We start from the raw sequence: 12,428 nt of genomic DNA on the forward strand, positions 1-12,428 counted from the left end.
GTCTGGGTCATTGTATCCAGATATTTCATCAAACATTTTTCTAGATGTTTCTGTAAAAGTGTTTTTGGATCAGATTAACATTTGAGTAAAGCAGATTACCTTCCATAATATGGGAGGTTTTCATCCAATCAGGTGAAGGCCTGCATAAAGCAAAGTTTGTCCTCCTCCAAGAAAAAAATAATTCTGTCAGCAGGTTGCACTGGGACTCAAACTGCAAGTCTTCCCTGAGTCTCCAGCCTGCAGGGTTTACACTTAGTGTGTCTCCACAATCACCTGAGCCAAGTTCTTCAGTCTCTCTCTCTCTCTCTCTCTCCCCCCCGCCCAACCCCCCAAAATCATGACTAATACAGACACAATAAGCTCTTTAAAGCTTTGATTCCATGAATGGAAGGAAAAAACAAATGGAACTATTTTTGGAAAGTTCTTTTGTTGTTCAAGCCAATAAATCAGCAGCTCTCACTTGTATTTTGTCCTTGCACATAAAATTTTTGAATCAAAAGTGAGCAAGGTAAACTTAGAATGATAGAAATTTGATCTACATAAAAAGTTATTTCGTTGAATGTTTTATAAACACATCTGCTGCATGTATTAAATCCTGTCTTGTAGTCATCTTAAATTAACCATAAAAATGGAAGCCCATGGAGGCGTTTTTATCAGCATATCTGGGGTCTCTAGATCCCACGGTGGAAGGTGAATGAAGATATATATTTTGTGAAAGTTGCATCACTAACTTTCTTGAGAAGCAGAAACCTAATCATTAATTTTTCATTAAAAATGTACATTTTCATGTTCCTAAAATAGTTTCTTGTAAAATAAAAATAAAAGTAAAATGAGTTATGAATGAAACAAACAACTATTATAGCAACAGTCATCAGACTATGCTATTACTTAGTAAGGCAGGACTTCTTGGGCCTCTTTTTCCCCACTCAAATTTCATATACACCCTTCCAATCTACACGAATAAAAGGGAAAGATGCAAATTAACTATACCTCTGCAATGCCCACCAGCCAATTGGGAGTGATTATGCAAATTTACCCATCAAAGATGGTGGGTTAATTTGCATACACAGGCACTGAGTGGCCATGGTGACGATGCAGGCATTCTGCACCCCCACAGCTGCTCAGGGCCTCTGGGCAGCATGGGAAGGTGGAAACGTGGCTCCAGCCGGAGCGAAGGTAGTGCCAGCAGCCAGGGGAAGGAAGGCCCATTCTTGCATGAATCTTCGTACGTCGGGCCTCTAGTATTTTGTCTATTTTCCAATGGCCTTGCTGACTAACATCTTGGTGTCTTGAGCCTCTCAAGACCATAAAATGGCCATGGCTTTGGTAAAAGTGGATGATATACCAAATGGGTTAGCAGAGGAAATATCACTAATCTTCCCTGAAGGATTTCTGTCTCCTTCATTTTATCAGCAAGGACCCAGCATGCTCTATTTTGAAGAGTTAAGTTAAAATTATGTTTCATTTGAAAAGAGTTGGGGAAAGAAGTAAGTTTTGCTGCTTGTCTTTAAATATAACCACCATTAAAGCAGGAATTCTGTTCCCTGAACATATGTTCTACATATACTAAGGGAAATCATGGCAGAAACGGTACAAAGTTGAAAACTCCCAAACTCATAGCAGGTTGTTTGACTGCAACTGTTACAAAATAGCTTTGTTAAAAAATAAAAATTCTGGGACGAATGCCAAACCAGAAAGACATTTATATAAATCACCACCAGACCTTCTGAATTACTGCCACTCACATAAATGATTTATCTGATAAGATATGCAAAAAAGTTCTCACTTTCACCAGTTTCAAATTTAATTTCCTCCACTTTCATTTCCACAAAATATGCTCTTCATATATGTTCTTAAAATATACTGACTGTTTTTGTAGTCATTGGATATCATGCGAACAACAGTATGATAAAATACTTTAAAATTAAACTCAAACTCCACAAACATGAAAAGCAGACTAAGCTAAAATCTGGCAGTTTTTCATGATTCTTACCACCAAGAGTTGGTCTGAGCAGAACAAATATATTTTTCTATGGAGCATAGCTTTATTCATATGTGTGACGGTAAATAAATTGACAGTTCACCAGAAGGGAAAAATCTTGTTTTAATGCTATCAAGCAATTAATACAAACTTTAACCCACATGAAGTTATAAATAAGGAGGATTGAAAGAATATGACCCATCAGAGATGCTCATTACAAATCTGTCTGTGTCCACCAACTGAGCCTTTAATAAAGTTTTTGCTCTCTTCTTTCAACTCTATTGAATGATCCTTATGAAAAATCTCTGAGGGAATAAATCTTATTGTGTTTAAAGTTTCAAAGTCATGCCTTTCATTACCTACTCTCCTCCCACCCCATGTTTTCATCATGCACCTTGTACATGTAACAAATCAGTCATATGTTCTCATAAATAATTGTCTATGCGTCTGTCTTCCATCAGACTCTGTCCAGGACAAAGCTATGTCTTAACATTCTTTGTATCAAAACATTCACTTGGGGTTATTTAAAACATAGTAATTAGCTCAAGACATGTTTTTGAAGAAACATCAAGGTTACGTCCACTTTCTTGTCATCATGTCCTAAAAATCATTTTTAATAATCACCATTTTTAAATTCAGATTAATTTATAATATCAAACATGTCATAGAGCCCAGTGTGATAGTTAGACACTCAGCAGCCATACTTTGAGACAAAAACAGTATTAGAAGCTATTCCAATTACAGCAATGCATTTAAGTAAATGTATATGTAAGTAACATTTGTGTAATTTTTTAAAAATAGTAATACAAACATGTGCAAGTCCATGTGTAAGCCTTTGGCACTGTGGGGGGAGGTAGTTTTATGTCAATAAAGGAGCTACATCTATGTGCAGGAAGTCTCTTTCACACTACAGACCATCAGATTCACAGTGTTGGAATTATGACACTCATAATGAATTGCAATTTTCACAAAAATACATTTATAAAATACTACTTACACAAGAGAACAATTTAGTTCATATTTAAAAGTATTTAGTAACTAGAGACCCGGTGCACAAAATTCATGAACAGGTAGGGTCCCTAGGCCTGGCTGGCAACCAGGGCCAATCGGGGCCTTCCTTCCCCCAGCTGCCAGCTGCCAGCTGGGGCCGGGGCCTTCCTTTGTTCCACGTTGCCCCCTGGTGGTCAGGGCACATCATAATGAGTGGTCAAACTCCCAGTCGGTCAAACTCCTAAGGGGACAATTTACATATTAGCCTTTTATTATATAGGATTCTTTATTGAGGCTGCATTTGAATGATCAAAAAACAATTTTGTTAACTGAAAGCGACTTTCTTCCTTTTTAAAAATTATAAAAATTTATATTTAAAGAACACAGTGTATTTCAGGGAAAAATATGACGAAGCCTTTCCCTTTGTCAATAACATTAGACTTTTTCTAATCCAAGCCCCCATTTAACGTTTGCAAAATTTAAAGTGTCCTTAAGCGCTGGCCTATGTGGCTCAGTGGTTGGAGTGTTGGCCCATGCACCAAAGCCTCATGGGTTCATGTCTGCATTAAGGGCACAAACCGGGGTTGCAGGTTCAATCCCGTGTGTGAGATGCAACCAATTGATCTGTCTCTTTCACAATGATATCTCTCATTCTCTCTCTCTCCTCCTCTCTCCCTTTCATTCTCTCTTTGGGTGAGGATCAACAACTAAAAAATAAATATAAAATAAAGAGTGTCCTTAAGTATAAAGTGTACACATGCAGAAACTCACAGAGCAGGCCGTGTTTCCATTTCAAGGGAAAATTGTGTTTACCCTATTACCTATCATCACAATACCAATCTGCATTATAGTTGAAAGTCATTCATCATCTTAGAAGTAAATAATTTTCTTGATGTAGTGAAGGAAAAATACATCAATACAGAGAATGATGATGGTGTAATTATAGTAATTATCACATGTTATGTGAGTAGTTACTACCATTTAATTCTGTTCTAATTTATTACAGAGGTAGTAAAAGTCACATTAGGGAGAATATACAAGATGAACTCACATTAATGATTTTTTGTTCACTGGAAATGAGAAAAATAAAAGGCTTTAACATAGAATTAATATACAATTTTTTGGCTAACAGCTAGGGCAAAATTTAATTTACCTGCATCACAGTTTTGAGAGGGATTAAAATAGCCTTCAACTTGGAACAGTAATATAAACCCTCATCTAAAAGATTAGAAAGTAAAGAAGATAACAGACTTTTTAAATATCCAATTTTTTCTGAAGTTATGATAATTTGATTTGTTGATTATCACTTTCTTTGACTAGACCATGGATTATTCAAATGCAGAAATCTCATTATTTCTATTTTTTCCCTACTGCCTAACATAGTGCCTGCTCTATGGAAAGCAATCGTGGAGTCCTGGGTCTGACTCTGCTGGTTTGCCAGAGGTAATTGTTAGATTTTTAGGAACCATACAGGCTGTTTGTGTCAACTTGGTCCCTTGAAATCAGCATGGCGGCAGTATTTACAGCCTATGCATGCATATTAGGCATGGAAAGGGCTTTCCCTCCAAAGAGCAGGCTATTAAAACATTTACTGTGATACCACCAGAAAGCCTCCTATCAATGGTGAGGGAATGACTGAATGGCAACAATGTTGCCTGGCGATGCTCTGCAATGATAAGAAGAAAATCGCGCCACTGATGAAATAAACACCCAGAGTTAAAGAAGATAAAATATTTGCAATTCGGTGTCAAACAGGCTTGCAGTTCTAATTTGGGCTCTAGCACTGACCAGTTGTGTACTCTTACGAAAGGCGTTGACATTCTTTGAGGTTTAAGCCCCTCCCACCAGGAGAGGATGCAAAGAGAAGTCTGCAGCCTCGAAGAGAACCTTCGCCTGAGCGTGCTGCACCCTGGTCCTGACTTCCAGCCTCCAGGATTGCTGTGAACCAAAGACCGACAGAGACGAACACTTTACAGTAGATAATAGTGAAATGAGCACTAATGAGTCATCTTTCAGAACAGTCCTTTAGGGGCTGATGCAGAGGATGAAGGGCATGTTGTTGAAGCAGGGACAAGGAATTATGAAGGCAGCCGTAACACTGGCAACTTTGAAATGCCTGTACAGCCAGTGGTTTCCTTTAGGGGCCTTGCCATAACCCCACCTGTATCTTTAGGGTTAAATGTGGTTTCAGGGCTGTGCATATTAGTGGCCAGCACTTAGTAGCTGTGGAGGAAGATGCAGAATTGGAGGATGAAGAGGAAGAGGGTGTAAAACTCCTACATATATCTGGAAAGCAATCTGCTGCTAGAAGTGGTAGCAACGTCCCACAGAAAAAAGTGGAACCTACTGCTGATAACGATGATGATGATGATTTTGATGGTGAGAAAGCTGAAGAAAAAGCTTTAGTAAAGAAATCTGTATGCAATGCTCCAGCCAAAACTGCACAAAAATCAAACCAGAGTGAACAGGACTCAAAACCATAAAAATAAGACAAAACATAAAGAAGCCTTAAAAAAAGCAGGAACATAAAAACTTGTAAGACACTAGAAGACCTAGTAGAAGACATTAAAGCAAAAATGCATGCAAATGTGCAAAAGGTAGCTCTCTTCCTGGCACAGATGGAAGCCAAGCTCCTCAGTTATGTGAAGAGTTGCTTTGACGACTGACCGGGAGCCAGTTGAAGATCTCTGGCAGTGGAGGAAGTCTGTTAAAGAAAATATTTTTCAATAGTTTGTTAAAATGTTTTGTGTTATTTCATTTATGGTACAGTTTATATGTGACTGTCCATTTTCTAATACAGAACGGGAACTCCCCTATCATGTCCAGGTTTCACTGTAAAGAACATATTGTTCAAAATGCCCATTTCCTTTGTAAAGATGGAACTATACCCACCCTTTGCTTGATTTAAGTATGTATGGAATGTTATAAAACTAAGGACAGTCAGACAAATGGAAATAGTGTGGAGACAGAAATGTATATGTAAAATAAATTCAGTATTTTAATACAGTAAATAAATAAATGCTTTGAGGTTTAAGTAACTTGCTAAATGATGAGTGTGTGTGTATGTGTGAAAATAAGGGGGATAATAATGCTCATCATATAAATATACAGTGGAGAGTAACTATTGCCTAAAATATATAAGATCAAATAAGAAGAAATTGATATTTTCATAGATTAAAAATAGGTCTCAGTTATTTCTCAAGACTCCAGTTTTATAATAGACTAGGGCCCCAGTGCATGAATTTGTGCACCTTGAAAGATACTGTGGGCCGAGAGGCTGCGGTGGGCACAAGGGCAGGTCTCGGCCCATCCTCCACAACCCTGCCCGGCCCCTCCCGCCATGGACCCCAGGCCCCTGTCTGCCAGCAGCCCTGGCAGCAGGTGCTGGCAGCAGGTGCGAGCATCGGGCAGGACTTTGGCGCATGGGAGCAAAAAATTTTCAGTAACCACCAGAGGCTCACCCTGATGATAGTGACTGGTGCCCTGCCTTGGTCTGGCACCCCTGCTCACCTGCTCCACTGACGCCCACTATGTTCTGCGCTCTGCTGTCTGCTGCCGATGCCTGCTATGTTCTGCATGTGCCCTCTGGTGGTCAGCGCACATCATAGCAACCGGTTGTTCAGTTGTTCCGCCATTTGGTCTATTTGCATATTAGCCTTTTATTAATAGGACTAGGGGCCCGGTGCACAAAATTCGTGCACTGGGTGTGTGGGGGGGAGTGTCCCTCAGCCCAGCCTTCCCCCTCTCACATACTGGGAGCCCTCAGGCGTTGACCCCCATCACCCTCCAATCGCAGGATCAGCCCCTTGCCCAGGCCTGAAGCCTCTGCCAGAGGCTTCAGGCCTGGGCAGGGGACCCTCATTTCCCCCCATCACTGGTTCTGCCCCCAGCCCAGGCCTGATGCCTCTGGCCCAGGCGTCAGGCCTGGGCAAGGGACCCCCAGGCCCCTCTGATTGCTGGCTCTGCCCCTTGCCCAGGCCTGACACCTCTGCCAGAGGTGTCAGGCTTAGACAGGGGACCCCCATCTCCCCCCGATCACTGGCTCTGGCCCCGGCCCAGGCCTGAGTCCTCGGCCAGAGGAGTTGACCCTCATCACCCTCCGATCACCAATCACCGGATCGGCCCCTTGACCAGGCCTGAGGCCTCCAGCAGAGGTGTCAGGCCTGAGGCCTCCAGCAGAGGTGTCAGGCCTGGGCAGGGGACCCCCAGCTCCCCGCGGTTGCAGGCTCCACCCCTGCCCAGGCCTAACGCCTCTGGCCTAGGCGTCCGGCCTGGGCAGTGGGGACCCGCAGCTGCAGCGGCCCCGCGATCGTGGGCTTCGCTTTAGGCCCAGGCAAGGGACCCCTAGCTCCTGGGACTGCCAGCTTCGACCATGCCCAGCTCCCATCGCTGGCTCCACCCCTACTTCCTGCTATCACTGGCCAGGGCGGAAAAGGCACCTGATTCTCCGATCATGGCTGGGGGGCAGGGCAAAGGCGGCCCCAGGGCCGCCTTTGCCCTGCCCCCCAGCTCTTAGCTCCCCGCTGGGTTTCCGATCACTGTCAGTGGCAGGGGGCTTCTTCCTGCTTTCCCTTTCGCCTCCCTGCATTGTGCCTACATATGCAAATTAACCGCCATCTTGTTGGCAGTTAACTGCCAATCTTAGTTGGCAGTTAATTTGCATATAGCCCTGATTAGCCAATGAAAAGGGTATCGCCGTACGCCAATTACCATTTTTCTCTTTTATTAGTGTAGATATGCAATCAATATTTGAAGGGAGAAAGAAGAAAAGAGAAATAAAAGGTTAGAAAGAAAGAAGAGAAAACAGAGAACATATCAGAATTTTATTCGATACAATTTTTTTTCAACATGTCGATGCATATCTTGCCCAGTCTTCCAGTTCATCACTATAGTCGGTGACTTACACAGCAGCAATTAATGTTCCTGCAATTTGACTAAAGGGATTGAGGCCCTTGAGATGCCTTCTGAACTGTATCCTGTATGTTTACTACAACTCGAATGGGTAATGTATATTAGCATATTGTAATTCTTTGAACTATCATTATAAATGATAGTTCATTTAGCTATATTTTGAGGATCACATTAAGAAACACATTTTTATATATTTACTAGAGGCTCAATGCATGAAATTCATGCAAGGGGCTTGGCCCTCTCAGCCCTGGCTTCATCTGGAAGGTTGTTTGGCTGTCCAGTCTAATTAGCATATTAAACTTTTATTATTATTATTATTATTATTGTGGCTAATTAACTAATTTTTAAAAGCAATACATGTCCTTCATAAAAAATGAAAGGTCCTAATTATACTCTGTATCAAGGAGAACACATGATATATGACTTAGAACAACAAAGACCACACTGTGGACCCTGCTCGGTAGAAATAATAAACAGGACATGGACATCTTTCCATTGAATGCATACAGGTCTATTTCATCTCTTATTTTTATATCATATTCCATTGTACGGATGAGTTAAAATAGACTAAACTTACTTTTTATTTTCATAAAGAATGCAGCAATGAATATTTGTGTGTGTGTATTTACATATTTTATTTACATTATATATTCATATTTCTATGCACACTTTCTGTTACATATGCAGGCACACACATATATTGCTTTGTACATTAATAAATATTTATACATGCATAAGTCTTGGAGTTGAAAATACTAGGCAAATGAGACTTTCCATTTCCAATCTGGCTGATCATGACTAAATTGTTCCCAAAAGATGTTGTGCTAATTTATAATTTTCCAAAATTGTGTCTGCTATTAAAAAACACTTCATCAATCATCTCTGAAATATTTGAAAGTTTGATATATGAAACAACTTAATTTGCATAAATTAATTTATTAATGAGTCTGATAATCTCCACATATATTTATTATTTTTAATTTTATCTATTTCATCTTCATATTTTTGTTCATCTTCCTCTTGGGTTGTAAGGAGGCTGTTTTTTTAAAAAAACATATTTTTCTCTCAATATATTCTAAATAATGTTCAGAATTTTTGTTTTTCCTTAACTTTCTCTGTAGTGCTTTTTAATATGACAACATTTTAAAATGTTATGTAGTGAAGTATGTCAATATTTTCTTTAAAGATTTATGTAATACATGTAAACTCTCCTACTTTCCAATGTTTATATGTATGTCTATATTTAAATCTTTGATCTGTCTGGACTTTATTTTGATGAAATGAGTGAGTACTGACTTGTTTATTAACAAATGACTGGAATTTTTCCTAAAGACACTTACTGAATAATCTATCTTTCCCTTGCCTATTACAATAGTTGCTTTCTTGGATTCTAATTGTCAATGCGTCTTGGGTCTTTTTAGACTTTTAAAAAGTATTTTCCAGTTATTTATTCTAGTCCTGTGCCTATTGCAATTCTAGTCCTGTTGCAATTTTGGTTGTTTTATTATACATATGTTTCAATATTACTTAGGACAAATCCTCTTTCATTAACCGTGTGTGTGTGTGTGTGTGTGTGTGTGTGTGTGTGTGTGTGTGTGTGTGCGCGCGCGCGCGCACGTGCGCGTACATGCAATTTACTTGGCTCTTCTTAAATTTTTATTTTTTAAGATACATTTTAAGATATCCTGACACATAGCAAACTTAAATTCAGACAGAGAGACAGACCCACACACTCACCTATACACACACTGAAATTTTCATTGAGTTTACAGTAAATTTATTGGTTAGTTTAAGGAGAACTGACATGATAGAAAATTGAATCTCTGTGTCCAAGAATAATAGCTTTCTTCAATTTATTTCAACCTTCTTATTGCTTTGGCATTTTTGTAACTTTATTCATATGAATCTTACATATTTTTAGTAAAGTTATGTTTAAGATTTTTTGTTCTTGTTATTGTGAATGGGACATTTTTAAAATTGCATTTTCTAAATTATTTTTGTAGTATACTAATAAGGTATCTGTATATTTGTTTTTAAGTTTACTACTTTTTGAAATTCTTTAGTATTTCTAATAGCGTTTTTAGTAGTCTCTCCTGAGTTTTCCATTTTTTTGTTGTTGTTGTTGTTTTCCACATACTATGTATTAAATACCTTCTTTCTCTAGTCTAATGGCATTGGCAAGCAATTCCAGAATAACAGGAGAAAAAGTAGGCTTCTGTATCTTAAACATGACTTTGCTTTGCAAGGCTTTTAGGATTTCACTAATAAACAAGATATGTATAAATTGGGGGATTTATTATATGTGTTTTCTGAAGGTGCAAAATCCATCATTTCTTAGTTTTTTACATTATTTTAAAAATGTATTAAACATTTATTATAACCTTCCATACTCTCTTTTCTCTCACTATTTTTAGGGAGTAATAAATTTTTAATAAAATTTAAAATTAATTAAATTTGGTTACATTCCACTGTTTTCTCAATATGCTTTGAAAATTGATTTGCTAATATTTTGTGTAGGTTTTTATAAGTGGGATATATTTGTAATTTTCTTTCTCAGTCATATCTTCTAAGTTTTTCTAATGGCACTATTATTATTTTGTAAGAAATAATTAGAAATATTTCTCTTTATATTTATCAATGGTTCCCAACCCTAACTGCACATTAGAATTTTTAAAACCATGAACACTTAAAAATTACTAAGGCCTGCGCCCCACCCCAGATCACTGACATGAGGAAGATGACAGTGATTTCAGTATAAAATAGTCTCAGATTTCTTCTCTTTTTGTCTTATGTTGACCATGCATGCCACCTTACCTCATTCTTTCTGGTTTTGCAAAGTGAGGGATGCAGTATAGATCTGCAGCCAAACCAAGCATCTTCCAGTTTGATGCTATAACCTGCTATTTGAATATTTGATTCTGAATCCTAGTTACTTATTTTTCTGTAGACCTAATTATTTCCTGGGTATCCATTACCAACTCTTCTCTTTCCTAGAGTGGAATTGGTCTTTCTTAGATCAGCGGTTCTCATCCTGTGGGTCGCAACCCCTTTGGGGGTCGAATGACCCTTTCACAGGAGTCGCCTAAGACCCTCGGAAAACACATATATAATTACATATTGGTTTTGTGATTAATCACTATGCTTTAATTATGTTCAATTTGTAACAATGAAAATATACCCTGCATATCAGATATTTACATTACTATTCCTAACAGTAGCAAAATTACAGTTATGAAGTAGCAACGAAAATAATTTTATGGTTGGGGGTCACCACAACATGAGGAACTGCATTAAAGGGTCGCGGCATTAGGAAGGTTGAGAACCACTGGCTTAGATGATCCCTTTTCTATGATAACGTATTTTCTATCGTCCAGTGGTCTCTCTCTCAATGTCCTTATGTTTTATTTCCATATTCATATTGCAAATGACCCTCGTCTGCCAGCTGTGACTGCCCTACATTGTACATTGCGCCTCAGAATTAATTCCTCGAGAGCAAACTTTCCACCCAGTCACTGGCCCTCCGCTCCCAAGTGAAGTTCCAGGCTCCCTTTGGCTACCCCTATTTTAGGGTTAGTTATATGTTGCGTAACTTTCACAACTTCTCTCATTCTTGCAAAAGGTAATCATCTGCCTAAGAATTGACTTTAAATTCTCTTGAAAAAACCATAGCTAAACTCACTGTTCTTACCATCTCTGTTACCCTCAGTCACTTTGCAAATATAAATCTCTGGGATCCATTTGTGTATTCACATTCCCAATGTTCTAAAGTTCCTTACCAAACTCTCACTCTGAATTTTGTTACTGTTTGGCACTAGGTATTGTGGCAAAAACATAAACAAATGGATTCAATGAAAACAAATGCCATGATATACTCAACTACTTAATTGACAATGTCATTTTATCTCTAGCCAGACTCACTTTCTCTGTGCTTTCTCACAATAAATCTTATTTTCCAGCCCTATACACTTCTGTGTGAGAATCTGAATAAAACAAATTCCCCATTCTTAGGCACAACTCATTAATTTTTCAAGTTTATGTAGAGAGTTTTGCTGATCTAATGCTTTTGTCTTCTGCTAACCATCCTTAACTCCCCTCTCTTCAAGTCTCTACCCACCTCCTAGGCACCTCTCCATGTAATTCACTAAATATATTAGCCTTTAAATATTGTCTTCTTATATATGCCAAGCCATACTATCGTCCTGTGTAATACTTCATCACAGAACCCATCCATTCAATTTGACCTTCTCAACTTCAATGACTTTTAATTTTCATTGCAGAACAATCACCTTCACCAATGACCACACAATGAAACTAATTTTCATGTAGCAGACACATAATTCTAAAATTTTACTTTTAGATATTCTTCTTAACTCTCTGACCTGTCACTTCTCTACTTAATTACATAATTTTCTGTTATTTTGCTTTTCTTCTTCACATCAAATGCAGAAAGAAGTCTTGCTGGTTCTGTTTCCAAAACTTATCTTTTATGCAACAGTTTATCACCACCTTTACTCTATGAGAGTCATTCCGGCTACCATCATACCTC

At 38.6% G+C, this 12,428-nt stretch overlaps 1 pseudogene; it reads left to right on the forward strand.

Moving 5' to 3' along the window:
- Positions 1 to 1,317: 1,317 nt before the first annotated feature.
- Positions 1,318 to 5,701, forward strand: LOC132238884 (nucleophosmin-like; annotated as a pseudogene).
- The last annotated feature ends 6,727 nt before the right edge of the window (positions 5,702 to 12,428 follow it).

The sequence above is a fragment of the Myotis daubentonii genome, chromosome 7, assembly GCF_963259705.1.
Source record: "Myotis daubentonii chromosome 7, mMyoDau2.1, whole genome shotgun sequence".
NCBI lineage: Eukaryota > Metazoa > Chordata > Mammalia > Chiroptera > Vespertilionidae > Myotis > Myotis daubentonii.